The following is a 16,293-nucleotide window of genomic DNA, read 5'->3' on the forward strand; positions in this document are numbered from 1 at the left end:
CTCGACTACTGTAATTCCAAAATGGCTTACTTAACTAAAACGACTCGTGACTCGTCTTGTGGCCCTATGTCTATGTTCATGCCTAAAATATCTCGTGTAACTTTTGATCCCATCGATAGAACTTATCAAAAACTTATGACAAACTTACTTTATATTTCAACAATCATTCGTCAAAATTTCAAGAAAAAGTGTGGCGTAGTTTCTGAGATGTTTAAGTTTGAATAGTAAAAGCCGAAAAACTCCAATCTTCCTAGAATAACTGTATCTCAGGCCATACAAACTTAAGGAAGCTTGAGTTTTGTGATAAATGTGTGATGAAGAAATTTCATCAGAATTAAAAGTTATGGAAGTTCAAAGACTTGCTGAAGAACGGTAGACGATGTGCAACTCGAGACCTCCATTAACCCAACTTCGGGTAGTGGTCATATCACTTCTGGTCTGCAACTCCGATTCTCTACCTCCCCGTGGTGCTAGCTGGGGTGCTAGCAACCCTTGCGGAGATAGGATACCCAACCCCGGTAAATGCTTTGGTCGCATGTAGACTGAGATAGGGAGCTCCGCACGCGTCTGTGCTCCATGTCAGGGGCGGCGTGCGGAGTTCAACAACGTCCTGGTGGTGTTCGGGACACAAAACAGAAACATCACGACGATCCTCCTGGGAGAGAGTGGGATTAGCTGTGGGCGTTGCCAGCCCGTGGCTACAAAAAAAAACTCAAGCAACGAACCACGAACAACAAATTTTTGATAGAAATCGGCAAAGCAGGAGCTCTGCAGGAGGTATGCTGAAAGGGCTCCACGGTACGAACGTACCAAGATGGTCGTGCCATCTACCAGAGCCGCGGCAACACACACTAGCTTGGAACAGCTTTTATATTGATGGGAAAGATGCAAAAACGCATGATCGGGTGGGGGCCAGTCAATCCACGAATGTGGCAGTTGAGGATCAAGGACCGCTTCTTCAACATCATCAACATGCACAGCCCTCACCTAGGAAGTACCGGTGACGACAAAGACGAATTCCACGCGGACATCATCGACGTCAGATCCTGTCGAGGCGCCAACATCGAGTCAAACCATTATCTGGTGATGGTGAAGATGCGCTCAAAACTCTCCTTAGTGAACAACATACAAAACCGATACCTGCCTCGGTTAAATATCGCACGGCTGAAGCAATCTGATGTCGCGGCATACTAAGCGCAATCGCTCGAAGCAGCGCTGTTGGCAGATGGTGAGCTTGATAAAGCCCCTCTTGAGGAATGTTAGGATACCATCAAAACAGCCATCAACAGTGCCGCAGAGAACGTCATCTGTCATGAGGAACGAACTCGACAAGGAGTGTAGGAGAGTGATGGACGAAGAGAATGCCGCGCGGGCTGCAATGAGGCACCCATCGAAATGTGGAAAATCAGCGGAAGAGGCAGCGAGTCCGAACTTTCCAGGAGAAAAAGCGTCGCCTGGAGGAGGAGGAGCTGGAGCAGCTGCATCTTTCCCAAGAAACGCAAAAGTTCTATCAGAAACTCAACGTATCCCGCAAAGGCTTCGCGCCGCCAGTCGAAATGTGCCGGGATAAGGACGGGGGCATCCTGATGGACAATCGTGAGGTGATCAAAAGGTGGTAGCAGCACTTCGATGAACACCTGAACGGCGCCCATGCAGGATATCAAGACGGTGGGGGAAGGTACATCGCCGGCGTAGCCAACGACGTAGAGGAGCCACTCCCAACGATTAGTGACGTTAAGAAAGCCATTCTCCAGCTGAATAAAAACAAGTCGGCTGGGAAGGATGGCATCGCAGATGAACTCATCAAAATGGGCCCAGACAAGTTGGCCGATTGCCTACACCGGTAGATGGTCCGAAACTGGGACATAAAAAAACTACCGGTGGAGCGGAAGGAGGGGGTAATATGCCCAATCTACAAGAAGGACGACAAATTGGATTGTGAGAACTACCGAGTGATCACTGTCCTATATGCCGCCTACAAAGTGTTGTCCCTACGCATCATCTATTCATCGATTTCAAAGCCGCCTACGATACGATCGACCGTGGCGAGCTATGGAAAATTAGACCAGACTGTTCAAGGCGAACGGTGGATGGAACGCAGTGCTGTGTGCAGATCTCGCGTGAATTGTCGAGTTCATTCTAATCACGCAGGGGGAAGACAAGGCGGTGGTCTATCCTGCATGATGTTCAAAGTGGCGCTAGAAGGTGTTAAATATTCGACGAGCGCTGGGAGAAATTAGGGGCAAGATTTTCAACTGGATCGTCAACTTATCTGCTTTGCCGATGACATTGATATAGTCGGCAGATCATCTGCGACGGTGGAGGAAATCTATCGCAAACTGAAACGCGAAGCAGGAAAGATTGGGTTGATGATAACGTTCAAGACGAAGTACATGCTGGCCTGCAGATACGAGACCGACCGAACCCGCTTGTCCAGTAATAACAAGGTCACGATCGACGGCAACGAGCTGGAGAAAGTAACGAGCGAGGTGGTTAGACCAAGTGGAGCATGATCTGGCGAACGTGGGGTGTCCGAGAAATTGGAGAACGGTTGCCATGGACCGAGTTAATTTTAGGAATTATGTTCGTCAAGTTATGTCATGCATGAGACGGAATACTGTGTTAATGAAAAAAAAAATAAAATAAGAGGAAACATTCCAAAACAAAGTACTGTCAAAACATTCCAGCTCCGACAACTAGGAGCGCTATGGTAAAGTAAACAGTGCGTACACATCTAAGATGATCCATGCTTAGCTTTGATCCATCGCGATTGATGTTTTTTGCACTTCAATAGACATTTTTTCATAAGATTCTAAACTTTACGCTACATTAGCCTTATTCCTTCAAGAACGGAATTCCATTCAACCATGGACAAATCCTGATTAATCGGAATTCCAGCTGAAGTGTTTCCTTTCGCTCCTTTCCTGTGATTTTACTCACTCGGCAAACAAAACCACACACTTCAAATTGAAGGACAGAAAAAAAGCTAGCACGAAATACCGACACTTGAACTTCAGAGAAATTCCCAACATTTACCCGTTGAAAACTTCCGAACCGAAAATTTTGAAATAAAAAATCCTTCCACAAAATCGAGCAACAGCAGCAATGCAGTAAAACGTGAATAAAATTCGTTTATCGCCTCAACCCGATCTTGTTTGATGATGGAGTGATGACGAACAATTAATGCCCGTATGCTTATGCCATTATTGCTATAAACATCTCAGCATCTCGGGCTGCTGCTGGTGGTGTTTGGGTAATTGAATAAAGCGAGAGTTTATTAAATGAGTACGAAAATTGCGTGATTTCATTAGAGGCTCAAATTAAACGGAGACTCAACTTGTCGCAAGCAACAAGAAGGGGTTTAAAGGAGAAAAAAATTCTGGACGACGAGGACGACGAGGGAAGACATCTTATGAAATATGGCGAGATTTTTGCTTTTTTGAAAGAACAAAAAGAAATCTAATGTCGCACCCGGTCTTATGGTGGAATTGAAAAAGTGAATTTCAAGAATTCGCTTAGCTGGGAAATTTTCCGTAGATTCGTTTGCCGCAAACTTGTTCAAGAGTCGTTCAACACTTCGTCGCTAAAGGAGACCAAAAAGGGAGGTGAGTGATTTCGATTGTGCTCATTTCGTAACTTCACTTTGATATCCGAAAAACAAAAACGCTCGATAATAAATTCTGAGTAATTTAAGAATTTAAATCATGGAACAGTTTTCATATGTTCGTCTTTTAATATTTCATAAATAATCAAGTCAGACCTCGAATGATGTTAATTTATATTCATTATTTTTGTAAATTTTCTTAAAATTAAGTTGGATGAAAAATAGTAACAAAAAACCTGATTTTCATTTATCACTTCAATCGATTCGATTTAAATTGAAAATTTTTTTACACCGAAATTATCAAACAGGACAGCTTCGAATGCCACTAAAAATAGTTTCGATATCACACACAGTCGACCAAATTGCTAATCCGGAAATCGGCAACTACACTCAGGATATTGAAAACCAACCCGCTCCCCTAATTTGGCTCAGATCCCAATCGATAGCTTTTCAACGCCCAAACAATTAATTAGTCTAATACTAAATAGTGCAAACGCAATCCGCAATTAGTGGCGCCCTTGAATGCGTGCACTATTCGGCATTGATTGTTGTTATATGTGCAATTCACAAAAAGGCACCGCACATTAACAAACATACACACGCTCAGAGGCAAACATATTTGCGTCGTGTGCCACATACACATTTTGCCAATCTAAATAAATCGGGTTATTTATGGAACCAATCAACGCCAAATTGAATAAATATCCGTTTGCCATTAAAATTTACCGCGGTAAACCGGAGGCCATTTTGCTACCCGCCGAGAGAAAATTCGCAATCGAAGCCATTGAATCGAATCAGTTCGGAATGGAATTGTGTATAGCAGTTCGGATTTGCGTTTTTCCCGGAACATCTTTAATCAAATTTTATTCGAATTTCGTACTGATCTACCGTTGACGGAAACAGATAATTCAATTTCGACGCCTTTCATGATCGCGGGTAGGTACTCGTTTCAATAAAGCTACTCACGAAAAATTGCTAACGCCAAAATATTTGCGCTTTCGGTCACGTCAAACAGCGTGTCATTTTCCGTTTATTTGGTAAAGTGAATTTTTGCGCACTCTCCCCTCTTTGCTCCCTTTACGATCGACCGACAACGACGACGCAGGGACTACAGAAGAACTCCACATAGTTCAAAACAAAATATCCAAACCAACCTCGAAACGTTTATTAAATTAGATCTCATTGAATTGAATTAAGTTAATAATTTAAATTCATCTGCATACGTATCACCGTCATCGCACCCGTCAGAGTGCGCGAATTGTTTCTGATATTTTGATTCCGATGCGTATACATGCGGGACGTTCTGTTCGGTCAGTCCATACAGCAAAGTGGTCTGTCGCAGAACAGCTCTTCAGGGAAAAAGAGCTGGATTCGAGGGTCAGGAACGTTTTCGGTGTATGTATACAAACAACATTTCTTACCATAGGAATGCAGGATTAGAGATTATTGCTTTTTGTGCGAAAATTTGTGTGCATCTAGAGTGGTCCATTCCATTGTTGATAAAGGTACAGCATACAGTGATGTGAAGACTAAAATTTAAAGTTTGCAAAAAGCTTCCATCACCTAGAGTCAAAAATGATATCAATAGTTTTTTTATAATGCATCTTTCGAGGAAGAATGACCTTAATGGGTTAAATTCCTATAAAAAAGAAAAAAAATCATGCATCTTTCAGTAGAAATGACAAGATTCAAGTTCAACATCGCCTGCGAGTCAGAAAACATGAACTTGAAAAAAAATCGAAGCCGCAGATTTGCGAACTCGAAATAATGCAATTACTATTTGTAATGTGAGCCCTCTGAGTGTGATATTATTAGGCCACAATACCTTCACATTGTACATAACTTAGTGAAAGGTAATTCAAGCAAAAAAAAAATCAGCAGAAATGTTTCCGGGAAACATTCTAATGTGATATGAAAATTTCAAGACGTTTGACGAATTGCTACGGGCGTTACAGAAGTAACAAAGCGTCTCCATCATCACGGTTGCCAGCGAAGCTTATTTGGATAGTTTTAAGTGCCTTTAAGCTACATAAATGTCAAGAAAAAAAGATAGATATATGTATAAAATAGAAGGCATGTAGTTAGGAAGATTGTCAGAAGAGATAAAACGGAAGTTACAAAGCGTGTAGTTGGCGAATAAAACAAAGATAGCTTATAGAAAATTTCTATAATAGGTATAAAGTACCAGTAAGTTTATTTCAATTCAATCCATTCCTTTTAAGCACTAAATCATTGCTAATTTATGTATGTAGGAAGCACGATCAGCACGTTGTAGGTTATACCTGAAATAATTAAAAATAATAATTTAAAATAACATAAAATCATTTCTGAACATTAGTGATACGTTACCGGAACTATACTTGTCGTACCAAGTTACTACGGATGAAATTCGTGGTGTACAGTAGCAGGATAAAGGAAAGAAAAAGGTTTGGAGAAACAGAGTAGAAGAAGTGTCAAAAACAGTAAACGCAAGTGAAAATAATTTCCCAATTTGATGATCCTTTAATTGAAATTGTATTTTAGGCTTTTTTTAATACACATTCTCAAGGAATATTAAAAGAAGGTAGTGCCGACAGCCATATTGGATTTCAATATACAATCTGTCGTGACGTCATTGTTGTCTTCCAAACAAAAATTGTATCAAGTGTTGTTGACATTTTAGTGAGATACAGCGAATTTTACCTAAAAATCCGGTTTCGTTCATTGCTGGCCTGCTGTTAAAGCAGTTTCCGATAATTTGATCCAGTTTTGAAGCCATTTATCGTTCAAAAAAAAGGCTTCAGAAAAATGTGTCAAGCGTCTTAACAAACAAGGACCTTTTCCATTGACCAAAGATAAGAAAAAAATGAAGAAAATTCTTATGTAATTCCGAATTTTGATATTCTTTCAATAAACACTTCATAAATAAATTGATGATCATGAAAAACATTATTACTTGAACTATTTTGAAAGAATTCCTTGAACGAACAATTTAATATTAAACTTTATACACGATAAAAAATCTCAAAATTTTACAGTTCCACATTAAACTGGTTTTCACTACACTTGACTTTCGATAAAAAGTCCAAAACAATTGAAAATCGCCAAAGCATTTCATTTTCTTAACAACTACTTGGTGTCTGTATTATTTTTGAAATATTTATCTACGAAATAAGCTACATCAAAAAGTGTTTTCAAATCTTATAATTATACAAATCGATTGATTTTTATCTATTCTCTGACTGTATAGAAGAAAATATTAAATTTTCACTATTTAGTTATCAATTTCAACAAAAAGCTGATTTTTACATATCGATTTCAAAGCCTTTGGCAACAGTGACGTCACCAGCTACACCACTACCAAAGCAAGGGTGCCTCGGCACTACCTCCTTTAAATATTCCTTGACACATTCTAATAAAAAAAAAATGGAAAATTCTGCTACCTATTTATTTCTGTCGACAAACCACACATTGCATACAAGCTTGTGTATGCCAACTACATTATTTTTGCGTTTTTTGGTGGTCGAAATCTTAATTGATTGAGATATTTATTTATTTATTATTATTAAATCAACAGATCATATATTGATCCAAATGATACTTAAAAATTAAGAGACTAACTACAAATACAAATCTACACTGAACTTAGAACACTAAGAATTCTTCTTCGGAATACAACCTTCGAAACGTCAAAATCAAAATGCTCTGAGAAGCGGTTAAAAGTCTTGATGACGCCAATATTGCAGATTTGGCCCCGTAATTGTTAAACCTAACAGGAACGAAAAGCTGAAGATCTCGATTCCTCAAACCACGAGGTCGGACGCTAAGTGGAAGAACTTCCAAAAGTGCGGGAGAGTCGATCCTTCATGAAAGCAGATCAGCGACGAAAGAAGCACAAGTGGCGGTCCTACGGGCTTGCAGCGTGTCGATGTCGATCAGGCGGCAGCGGCTTTCGTAGCTGGGAAGTTGAAAAGGGTCTTGCCAGTTTAAGTGTCGAAGGGCATACCTCAAAAAACGTCGTTGGATGGCTTCGATGCGATCAGAACCGTTTTGATAATATGGGCACCAAACCGCAGAAGCATATTCGAGGATCGATCGAACCAGACTGCAGTAAAGGCTCTTCAGGCAGTAGATGTCCTTAAAGTCCTTCGTCATGCGGAAAAGAAGACCCAGGCTTCTGGAGGCTTTGTCGACGATTTAGTTGGTGTGATACTAAAAATCCAGCCGCGCGTCGATGATCACACCAAGATCTTTCACGTGTTGAGCTCGAGAGATTGCATCGTTTCCAAGGAAATAAACGGTTGAGAACGGGCGTCGTTTGCGGGAAAATGATATTACGACACATTTATTACGGTTTAAAGGTAGGCGATTGGCATCACACCAGGAGGCAAAGAGGTTAAACTGGTTCTGCAGGAAGTTCACATCTTCGGAGCCATTGATAGGGTAGTACAGTTTCAAGTCGTCGGCATACGCCAATTTTGGTCCATCGAGGAGTTGCAGCACGTCATTGAAGTAGATTAGGAATACTAACGGCCCTGAATGACTTCCGTGAGGCACGCCTGATGAAGCTGAGAACTGCCTGGAAAAACAGTTACCCGTACGAACTGTCAATTTACGTCCAGTAAGGTAACTGCGGAGCCCACCAATAAGAGATCCACAAAATCCTAAACGCGCGAGCTTTCCGATGGCAATATCATTGTTCACCTTGTCGAATGCGGCAGACAGATAAACCGATGGCATCAGTTTGGGATTTCTTTGCAAAACTTTCATGCACATACGAGGTAAAGGTTAGTAAGTTAGTTGTAGTTGAGCGTTGAGGCATAAATCCATGCTGGTCGTTAGAGAGGTTGTGCTTGCAGAACATGAAAATGGGATCTAAAACCACCAATTCGAAAAGTTTGGCTACTGCACACAGAGCTGGAATTCCTCGGTAATTATTAACATCTTTCCTATCTCCCTTTTTATGAATCGGGAACATGTAAGCTTCTTCCCACAGTGAAAGGAAGGTGGCCTGGTCAAGCGAAGCTTGGAAGATAAGCCTGATAGGAGTCAGCAAAGAAGGCATAAAACGCTTCAGGAAGGTAGCTGGTATACCATCCGGGCCCGTAGATAAGGAGATTTTGAGCTTAGTGGCTGCTTTAGAGATGGTTGTGTCCGCGACTGTAATACCGTTTAAAGAAAATCCCAGTAGTGAAACACTCCTGATAGCACAATTCAGTTGGTCGTCGGTTATTGAAGATGTATCAAAGATGCTCGAGAATTTATTGGCAAAGAGATTGCAGATTCCGGAGTCAGAGTTCGCCATGATGCCATCCAGGAACATGTAGGACGGTGTTCCAGGTTCATTCCGCTGATTCTTAACGTGATTCCAGAAGGATTTTGGGCTAGTCTTGAGATTTTGCTGAATTTGACTAAGATGGTTTTGATAGCTACGTTGACAGGCATTTTTATAGGCGGAGTTGAGTTTGCGATATTCTTCCTTGGTATGCGGAGATTTGTGCTTGTTGAAATTTCGAAGGGCACGCTTTTTTGTCGCTTTCAGTTGTCGTGAAGCTGCTGTAGCTCATGGAGTCCGAGGATTAGCATTGGCGGTGCGTTTCGGCACATGACGGTCGATTACGTAGTTGAGGATGTGCGAGAAAGTTTCGGCTGATCTGATCTTGATATAATGCTATCAAGGGCTGGTGACATAACTAAGTTATGCTTGCATTGACTTTTTGTTATAATACAAATATTTTAACATCCTATGAGTATTAAATTGTATATCATTCTGATAGGGAAAAAAAAATTGAATATTGTTTTCTCTTCTGATCGAGTACACAGTAGCGTTCTACTGAGCAGATCTTTAAACAAAATGTTAGCAAGTTGTCGATGACACTTTTTCTGGCCGCACACGCGGATTAGGAGCCAAGGCCCCCTTAGCCACGTGTAAGACTCAGACTTCTCCGAACCCTCTAGTGTTGACTTAAGTCACCACTCAGCGCAACTACCCGGTTTGCAAGTCGGGTGCATTACTCCCCGAAGCTTTAATCGAGCTGTGGACCGCCCTCATCAGGTCGCACTCGCGGTTCAGGCGCATCAATTCCCGAAACGCGTGTCGATCCCTGACACCTCCGGAATTACACTGTGCCACACGGACACTGACGTGTTGACACATCTCTAAGTGATTGACCCACCATAGTCACCACTTTGCGCATCTACTCATTTTGTTGTTGGGAGTTGGCGATCGCTCTTCCTCCGGTCGCATCTGCAGTTCAGGGACCTGACCCCCCGAACGCGTGTTGGACCCTCATCCTCATACCCGCGTACTGGTTCCCAAATACCCGGGTGCACCACTTCTTCCACGCAGATTTGGCAGATCTGTCGACGGCCTCTAGTGGGTTTAGTGATAGTTCTCTTAGCCGTACTTCTGCAATCGCCGGAACTATCAGCCACAGAGGGGTTCGTCAGTCTGTGAGCTCAGGCAAGTATGGTTTGTTCCTGACGACGTCGACGCTATCTCTAAAACATGGCTGAACGACCGTACCATTTCAAGACAGATATATGGACCATATTACTTTGTTTTCGTTGTGACCGCAGTCCCCGTAATAGCAAGGAGAACACTGGGAGTGGAGTTTCAATTGCTGTTAAATCCAATTTCCATGCACTGCTCATTGACGATGACTCTATTCGCGACTTGGAACTTGAAAGGACCCGAATCGATCTTTGCAACCGAGAACTCTACGTATGCGTACTGTACCTGGCCCTGGCGGAGTCATTTTCTCTCTGCATATCCAAAGTGAGCTCTCTCTGCGCCCCCATAATCTCGTCATTAGTGACTTAAATATGCCTGGTTTGAAGTGGTGCCCCAACTATGGTAGCCGTTTGTTCCCGGATACTGTGCGCTCTACATTCTCGGTGTCTGTAAACATCATACGAGATTCCCTGAGTACGTACCGTACCGTATGATGGATATCTGCTTTGCTAGCGATGGATCTCGTATTCCGATCATTGATTTGGCTCCTGCTCCGTTCGTTAAGGCAGTCCAGCATCATCCAGCTTTACTAGTCTCGCTCGAGGTCACTGGAGAAAGCGGATTTCGATGTCATCTTCCATATCCTGGTCACCATCGACTGGGAATCTGAACTCGATCTATTGAATACCAATGCAGCGACCGAAACCTTTTCGCATAACTTAAATTACGTTATAGACAGCCACGTGCCAAGGCGCTCGACTAACGAGAATTTGCGGACTGACTGGTTTACGAAAGAACTGAGTCGACTGAAGACGGCAAAGAGATGAGCCCTAAATAATCATCTAAAGCTCAAATCTTCCCAAGCTAAGGATGTATATCGAAGACTGAACTCTGCTTTTGAAAAAGACTGTAAACGTTGTTACCAAAATTATCTTTTCCAAGTACAACGTAACCTCAAGTCCAACCCAAAATCCTTCTGGAAGCATGTCAAATGTCAGCGGAATGAACCTGGTATTCCAACTCAAATGTTTCCGGATGGCAGTACTACGAACTCTGATTGCTGAATCAGTAAACTCTTTTCTCAAAAATTCTCGAGTACCTTTGCTTCTGCTTAAACATCCCCAGAACATGTGAAGAGTGCTGCTTGGAATGTTTCGCCACTCGGTTTCTGCATAAGAACGATTGTAGTAGAGGATGCGGTCACATACTCACATCTACTAAACCAGCGGTAAAGCTCAAAAACTACCTTTCTGCAGGCCCGGAAGGTATACCTTCTACCTTTCTAAAACGACCAATGTCTAACAAGCTTCTCTTGACAGAGCCACCTACCCTTCACTGTGGAAGGAAGCTTACATGTTTTCGGTCCATAAAACGGGGGATTGGAAAGATATCAACTGCTAAAGATCTCCGATTTATGTGCAATCTTCAAACTGTTCGAATCAGTCGTCATCGATCCGATTTTCTCGCACTGTAAGCAACAATTTTCCACTCTCTCTCCAGCCAGTTCTCTGCCTCCTCCGGTATGCCACAAGGTAATCACCTTGGACCGATTATCTTCTCAATCTATTTTAACGATGTGCTCTCACTCCTCGACGGCTCGAAACTTTGATATGCTGATGATCTTAAACGGTTCTACACCATTAACGGTCAGGACGACATTGATTTCCTGCAAAATCAGTTCAATCTATCCGCACAGTGGTGCGACATCAACTGCCTGCTTTTGAATCGCAGTAAATGTGCAGTCATCAGTTTCTCACGAAGAGAGGATGCGGTCACATACTCACATCTACTAAACCAGCGGTAAAGCTCAAAAACTACCTTTCTGCAGGCCCGGAAGGTATACCTTCTACCTTTCTAAAACGACCAATGTCTAACAAGCTTCTCTTGACAGAGCCACCTACCCTTCACTGTGGAAGGAAGCTTACATGTTTTCGGTCCATAAAACGGGGGATTGGAAAGATATCAACTGCTAAAGATCTCCGATTTATGTGCAATCTTCAAACTGTTCGAATCAGTCGTCATCGATCCGATTTTCTCGCACTGTAAGCAACAATTTTCCACTCTCTCTCCAGCCAGTTCTCTGCCTCCTCCGGTATGCCACAAGGTAATCACCTTGGACCGATTATCTTCTCAATCTATTTTAACGATGTGCTCTCACTCCTCGACGGCTCGAAACTTTGATATGCTGATGATCTTAAACGGTTCTACACCATTAACGGTCAGGACGACATTGATTTCCTGCAAAATCAGTTCAATCTATCCGCACAGTGGTGCGACATCAACTGCCTGCTTTTGAATCGCAGTAAATGTGCAGTCATCAGTTTCTCACGAAGACGGCAGCCTTTTTGCGCGGAGTACTTCTTAGGGGATGAGTTCATAGCGCTGATGGCCCACATCAATGAATTGGGCGTAATACTTGACCGTAAACAGATACGAACTACGTCATCGATAAAGCTTCCAGAAGCCTCGGATTTTTAATTCGAGTGGCCAAGCACTTCTAAGACGTGTACTGCATGAAGAGCCTGTATTACAGCATAGTTTGATCCATCCTCGAATACGCATCAGCTGTCTGGTGTCCCTACTACCAGAACGGTACCGAGCGGCTCGAGGCCATCCTGCGACACATTTTGCGTCATGCCCTCAGACCCCTAAACTGGCAAGCACCGTTCCACCTGCCAAGCTACGAACATCGATGTCGTCTCATAGACATGGATACACTTCAAGCCCGAAGAAATGCAACACGAGCCTCTTTCGTCGCCGATTTATTGACATCGCGAATCGATTTCCTACGCTACTGGAAGCTATTTCTCTAAGTGTGAGACACCATGGACTGAGAAACCAGGACCTTCAACTGTTATGTTCCGATTCGTTTGAACAACTACGGGGACAATAGTGTTTTCATCGGTGTTATGAAAACGTTCTACCGCTTTTCCGAGTTCTTCGACTTTGACTTATCGAGGGATGTTTTCCGAAGAAAAGTCATAAGAAACTATTGAGAAATCTTTTAATGTCAATTTCGTGTTGTTTTAGTTTTAATTTTGAGTTTTAATTTAGACCTTTACTTGGTCTTTTGATTGAATAAACAAATAACAAATCATCTCTTTTTTTATTGGTAGACGTTCTAGATGTAATGGAAACTACTGTTTTTGGGTTCCTTTTCAATTCAATTCAGTTCAATAAATTATCATTCTATGTAAAAACTTGCTTGTGTATGAAATTTGATGACCATTTTTTCTACAGTTGCTGTGATTTTGTCGTATTTTACATAAATAATGTCATAAAAAATCTCGTATTGAATAAAGTTAAGGTCATAAAACTCAACAAATTGGGTAGAATACTGTTTTGTCAAAACTTACTTGCATAGAAAATTTCATTAAATTCAGTTAAAAACTCCTAAATACATATTACTTGATTCAACATCTATTATTTTTTTTCTGTTTCGATTATAGTCGTTTTACCATCTTTATGGCATTCGCGACTTTATTAACGTTACAGTTGGCGGATCGTTATTGAAAAACTTTCCGGTACAACTGTGTTCGATGTTTACTCTTGGGCTCGAACTCACGGACATCGGCTCAGGAGACAACAGACTTGCCAACTGAGCTATATCACAAGCCCCAAACATCTGTTATGTTATTTTGATTCTCAAACAAAAGCTACAGTGAGGGGCAAAATAAAGTGTCCAAATTATTTTTTTATCATTTCTTTTATTTCTCTGTTTAAAATTCAACTAAAACAGTTCGTAGTCATTTTTAAAATGTTGTTTATATAGTATTTCTGATAGAAAAAAAAACTGTTAATATTCCAACAAAAAAATTGGTAAAATAAAATGACCAACTCAAAAATCAATATAATTTCGATAAGTTTCCATCGCGAGGCCCCTCGAATTAGTTTGTTTTGTGTATTTTGACGTTTCATAAACAACTGGCTTGACTCTGAAGTATTGAAATAGATGTCTACGATGGAATAAGTTGTAAAATATGGAGAACTCAAAAATTTCTGGTTCCATTCCGTTATCCATCCGGAAACTGGTTGTTCGTGATGTCAATAACGGTCAAACACACCGGGAAGTGGCAAAGCACTACGAAATCAGCAAGACAGCGGTATCAAAATTCGTGAAGAAGATGAAAACGTTCGGATCGATGGTAGATCGCCCGGGAAGAGGACGGAAGCCAAAGACAGATGCCAGAACGGACAAGAAAATCGTTCTTGAGGTGAAGAAAAACACAAAAATTACGATCCGGCAGATACAGGAAGAGATCCAACTTTCGGTATCGCGACGTACTGTCCGTCATCGCATCCAAGCGAAGGAGTTGGTACCATAGCATAGCGATAAACCGCTCGAATACTGGAAAACAGTGTTGTGGATCGATGAAATCAAAATCCGAGCTATTTAACCGGAAGAAGCGGGATCGTGTGTGGCACAAATCGGGTAGGAGCTTTAAGAACGCCATATCCAAGAAACAGTCAAGCACGGAGCAGGTAACGTGATGATGTGGGGGTGCTTTTCTTGGGGTGGGGTGGACAGTTTGGTAAAAATTGACGGAATCATCAGCTGAGTCATATTGCAATACCCTGCGGGAAAACCTCATCAAGACGGGCCTCGAAGAGCGCTTTGTTTTCCAGCAGGATAACGATCCGAAGCATACGGCCAAGCTGACGAACTCATTCTTCCGTTCCTGCCGCATCAAACCCCTTGATTGATCCCCACAAAGTCCTGCTCTGAACCCCATCACCAATTTCGATGACCACAGATTATCGATGACTGGTGTGACAAACAAAAATACTTATTTTGACGCCCTGGAGCGTGCGTGGAAAAAGCTCGACCCGCAACACTTGCACAACCTTTTTGAAAGTATGCCCAATAGACTGGCCCAAATTTGTATGGGATGATTTTTACAACATTTTTTTCAACGCGGTACCCCCTGGATTGGTGCATTCAGGTGAAAAAATGACTTTCTGAAAGTTTCAGGTCAATTGGAAGAAGCACGAGCTGGCGCAAAGGACTTGAAATTTGTATGGAGATTTTCGGCAAAATGTATGAAAATTCGACATACTTTCACTCTTTGTGATCTAAATTATGTTTCCAATATGCTAGAAAGCTCAGAATTTCAGAAATTGTAGTTCAAACAATGACAAACAAGTTTGTTGAAGATTGTGACGCGATACGAGTTGGCTGTGATGAGTTATCCGCAATTGAATGTGTGATTTTTTTCGCATTTCATTGATATATCGTGAACGGTGTATGGGCTAATAAATTATTAGTAATAATCGCACTAACTTGATCGCGTCGTCACTCAGTGCAGCAGTTTATAGTTTTTCAAATCTTTCTTTCAACTTTTTGCAAAGATATTTGTTATGAAATAAGCTACAACTTTGCCGGAGACACAAACTTTCTATCTGTAATTCTCATGTTTGACAACGCGATCTAGTTAGTTACTAGTAATCCACCTATACACCGTTCACGATATATCGATGAAATGCGAAAAAATTACACATTCAATTGCGGATAACTCATCACAATCAACTGGTATCGCGTCACAATCTTCTACAAACTTGTTTGTCATTGTTTGAACTACAATTCCTGAAATTCTGAGCTTTCTAGCATACTGGAAACATATTTTAGATCACAAAGAGTGAAAGTATGTCTATTTTTCATACATTTTGCCGAAAATCTCCATATGAATTTCAATTCCTTTGCGCCAGCTCGTGCTTCTTCCAAATGACATGAAACTTTCAGGAAGTCATTTTTTCACCTAAATGCACCAACCTAGGGGGTGCCGCGTGGAATTTAAAGATTTTTTTTTGCTATGGGCCAGTCTAATGCCCAAGCGCTTGCAGGAGGTGTTGAAGGCTAAAGGAAACCCATTATTAAATCGATCTTGTTTGCCTTCAGTTTGATTTATTTGAAGTTGTACTGATCTGGACATTTTATTATGTCCCTGTTTTTATTGGTATATTAACTGTTTTTTTTCTATCAAAAAAAAAATCTTTTTAAACCAGTTCAGCATTCACAAAACTTGAAAAGAAAATAATAAATAATATTTAAAAAATGATTACGATATGTTTTCGTTGAATTTTAACCAGAAAGAAATGGAAAAAAAATAATTTGGACACTTTATTTTGTCCCTCACTGGTTGGTCCCAAATTGGCTGGTCTCGTTTTTTTCCTAAGGATGTTAAGTTAACACATCTAAGCTAGCATCCTACCGGTGTTCCGCGTGAAAAGGCGCATATCTTCTCATGGCGACTGGGTG

At 41.4% G+C, this 16,293-nt stretch overlaps 1 protein-coding gene across 1 annotated transcript in view; it reads left to right on the forward strand.

The window, feature by feature from the left end:
- LOC129747623 (diencephalon/mesencephalon homeobox protein 1-B-like) overlaps positions 1 to 16,293 on the forward strand; it is a 93,331-nt gene that overhangs the window by 13,780 nt on the left and 63,258 nt on the right. The window lies entirely within an intron of this gene.

Source organism: Uranotaenia lowii, chromosome 2 (assembly GCF_029784155.1).
Source record: "Uranotaenia lowii strain MFRU-FL chromosome 2, ASM2978415v1, whole genome shotgun sequence".
NCBI lineage: Eukaryota > Metazoa > Arthropoda > Insecta > Diptera > Culicidae > Uranotaenia > Uranotaenia lowii.